This window comes from Crocodylus siamensis, chromosome 1 (genome assembly GCF_052110815.1).
Source record: "Crocodylus siamensis isolate JL-2025a chromosome 1, ASM5211081v1, whole genome shotgun sequence".
NCBI lineage: Eukaryota > Metazoa > Chordata > Crocodylia > Crocodylidae > Crocodylus > Crocodylus siamensis.
In genome coordinates, this window is record NC_143395.1 from 268,027,107 (window position 1) to 268,031,069 (window position 3,963).

The 3,963-nt window shown below is 39.1% G+C and overlaps 1 pseudogene; it reads left to right on the top strand.

Annotated features, from left to right (window-relative positions):
• Positions 1 to 1,376: 1,376 nt before the first annotated feature.
• Positions 1,377 to 1,506, top strand: LOC149874464 (U2 spliceosomal RNA; annotated as a pseudogene).
• The last annotated feature ends 2,457 nt before the right edge of the window (positions 1,507 to 3,963 follow it).

Genomic DNA, 3,963 nt, shown 5'->3' on the forward strand with positions numbered 1-3,963 from the left:
CTCACAGGGAAAATAACACATTCTGTGAATGATGAATGTTGAGCCTTATTATCACATTTCCCCCTTATCCAGTTACAGAATAGCCACTCAAAACAAAGGATATAAAACACATGGATTGTTCTGGCTAATATTCCCCTAAAAGCCTCTAGAGAAACTATTCCTGTATAGTAGCTCTGGGAGATTCTACTTTAGTGGTACACATAATACAAGGCCATATCAGAAGTCACCCCCTAGTCTTTTGTACAAGAGAGGCTATTGTTGGTTGGGAATTCAGGGCATGCTCCTTTTTCCTTTCAAGAGATAAAGTCCCTTCCCCAGTCTGTGTCATCTCTTTGGTTCTTGTATATATTCCCAAAACTGTCAAGTTCTATTAATCTGTTTCTCCTCTGAGCTCAGCTTCAACTTTCTCTAAAGAAAGGCTTTGTTCCTGGCTTCAGAGAGAGGCAATGTACTGTTCTTGTGCAAAGGAGTCACAAGTAGAAAGCCAAGGGTTCATCCTGCTAGTGACAGGGAGAATCTCAGAGCCTGGTAGAGGGAGACACTTCTCTGCTTGAGAAGCTCTCTCATATTCATCCTGCAGAAAACAGCAGTTATTGTTAGATTTCTGAAAGTGGATTGGTCTTTTTAATGGCATCCTCAAAGTGTGATTTTTGGATTTTATTTCTGAGAATTATAAAATTTGTTTCTTTGTTCAGAGTTCTACTAAACCCTTTTTCATATATTATCATAATGATGTACCTCATTGTTAACAGCCTCTGAAATCTTTTCCTTCCCCCATTTTTATACAACCGTCCACCCCCCCCCAACCTTTTATCTGTCTTTAACTGGATCTACCCTTGCTTTATTACTATTAAAACGTTATGAGTTCCAGTAGCAGAACTGAAGGGGGAAGAGAGGCACCAGGGTGCCTTTGGGGCACAAAAACAATTCCAACTGTATTGACAGCTGACAATGCCACATCAAAAGGCATAGCAGGAGCTGGAACTGCCAAATGCATTGGTCGCTGCCCCAGGCATGGGTCTACCCTGCTATGAATCTGCTGAGTTCTGCAAACAAGGAATTTAGACATTATGGGCTTGATGTACCGTGTTTCCCCGAAAATAAGACATAATAAAATAAGCCGTAGCAGGATTTCTGCGTATTTGCGCAATATAAGCCATACCCCGAAAATAAGACATAGTGATAGGCGTGGCTAAGCGTACCGGCGCGAAGCGGTAAATAAGACGGGCAGCCCTTCTCATTTGCCCCATCGTGACAGCTGCTGTCTCGGAGGTGACCGGAGAGGGAGAAATAGAAAGTGAAAGTAAAAGTCTCCTCAGTGAAGTGAGGAGCAGGAAGTTCTGCTGTAGGTATTGTGTGTCCTCAGGGGGAAGAATAAAGCTGTGGCTGCGGCTTTGGATTAACATCATACATAGTTTTGGTATTGGGTGGTGGAACCGGAGCGTGCTCCATCCACTCCATGCATTGACCTGGTATTGCAGTGCTTCCAGGACCGGTGCAAAAAAACAGGAAAAAAAAAAATGCTGTTTTAAAAATAAGACATCCCCCGAAAATAAGCCATAGTGTGTCTTCTTGAGGAAAAATAAATATAAGACAGTGTCTTATTTTCGGGGAAACACGGTAGAATTTACTTGGTAAAGTTTTATTCATAAGAACAGTCTTCAGATCCATGAATCTATAGAATCTTTGAAAGCTTCTAATCTTAAAATCCTGACAAAGAGGAGGACCCAAGTACAATTTTAAATGCTATCCATTCTTTTGAAGTACTATCAAGAGATTTCTTTTTTCTTCTAATTAAAACTCTAATTATGGCAGATATTTCATTTTGAAAAGCACATCCCTGTGAATACAATTTTATCAATACTAAAAAAGGAGAACTTAACATGGAGCTGTACACTAAATATCAATAGAAGAGGCAGAAAATACATGAAGGAGTGAAAAAAAATGCAGTTACAAACAATCATATGTCTTAGGATTTAAACTGTTAAATATGATTAGCTAAAATATTATTTGACCTGTATTCAGACCAGTGCTTCCATTATCTCAAAGCAGTTACGTAAAAATGATTCACTTAAGATTTTTTTTATCATGATGTAATGAAACATATTGTTTTCTTTGCCAATTCTTGGTTTTTAATCTTAGAGTTGAGACAAACTGTCAAATTGCAAGAACGTTGGTAGAACATATAAGCAAAACAAACTTGAATTTTTTATCCTTTTTAAACATATTGTGTTTTTGTTCATCAGCAGATGATTGATACAAGTGTCAGTAATCAGCAAACATGCCAAACACTGCTTGCTTTTGGAAATTAAAGATAGGATTCTTAATATGGGGCTTTGCCCTGTATTACAGAAGGGCCAACATCTGAATCCAATTATGTCAATGCTAAAGCTTTCCTGGGATGAACCTTATGGTACGCTGCTGCATTTCTCCACATATCAGCTGGGGAATACTTGATTGAAGAAAAAATGCCCACTGTCTGAGGAAAAACATTGTGCCAGCTCCTCACTGGTGTATTTTCAAGAGTTCTCACATACATACTTGTCCCTGCTTCACATTTTCCATCTAAATTAAAATATTCTTGCAGTGGGGAAAAAAAATCTCATTCCACTGAAAATGATTAATTTCTGACTAGGGAAAAGGAATTAAAATGTTTGATTAGAGGTTAAAAATCAAGTTCTTTTTTCCCTGCATAAGAGCATTAGAGAATATTGGGAGATTTCATCATGGGATAAATTTTTTAAATACTTATAAAGAAAACATTTTTATAACTCTGTTTTACATGCACAAGATTTGCCTTTCCCATACGTCATATGTAAGCAAAAACATACAGGTTGCTATATTTAGGCTTAGGTAGTTTGGACTGAGGCTGCATATATATGTTCATATCTATCAGAAGAATTTTTTTTCTGGTAGAAAAATAGCCTGAGGTCCGGACTGTATAGACATTCCTTCAGCCACATAGCGGAAGAGCTTCACAGGCAAGCTCTCTCACTAAAAGAGGAACTAGAGGGCTGCTCCCTGGGCCACCCCCTCCCTCGGGGAGTCCATTAATTGACAGTCTGTCCACTCCCCTACCTGGGGGGGTCAACTTCTTAAGGGGCATTTAGAAGCTGCTGAAAAGCACCAGCTGCCAGAGAAAGCCAGGGAGGGTTTTCACCCCAAGTGAATGTCCCCCACCCTCCACCTTCCCTTCAAATGTCAATCAGCTGATTGGTAGGATGGGATTTTCCACTGCAGGAGAATAATTCCTGCTCTTGGATCTCCTCTAGGCTGACCCAGATGAATGCAGTAAAAAGACCAAGGCTATTTACTGCTGCAGCAAGGCTCCAGGTCCTTGAGGCAGGAGCAAAGCACCCTGCCTTATCCCATGCTGCTGAGTGGCAGACAGCAATTTAAAAGCCAGTGGCTGGAAGCTGAGTTCCCAAGCCCCACTCCCAGGGGAGAAGGGAAGAGATTAAATGGATACCTTTACTCTGAATATTGCCTAGAAAGTGATTAAGGTACCGACTGAATTCCACTAATTTCCAATAGTTTATGTAGCGGTCTAAACAAAAATCAAGTTTCAGCAAATTTTTTTCGCAGTGAGTACCAGCTCCAAAATTCAGATCTCTATATCATGCTACTGGATTTCAAGAGCAACTAATAAAAATAACCATAACAATAATGCAAAATCTCATCCAGGTACAGAAGCCTTTGCTTCATTCATGGCCATTCTAAACCTTCTGTGACTTACAGGATCTTTCCAGTGATTTCAGTGAGTGCATTTCATTGAGTAAAAGCTCCTACAGGTTATAAAGTTCTCCAGTAAATTACACAAAGTGAAAAAATCTAATTTTGTCAAATAATTCCACATTTTAGATTTTTTTTTCATTTTTCCTTCAATTCAAAGTAAATAATCTTATAAAATCAGAAAATACAGGGGTTACCAAAAATCTGTAATTTTAAGACCAACACATTTTT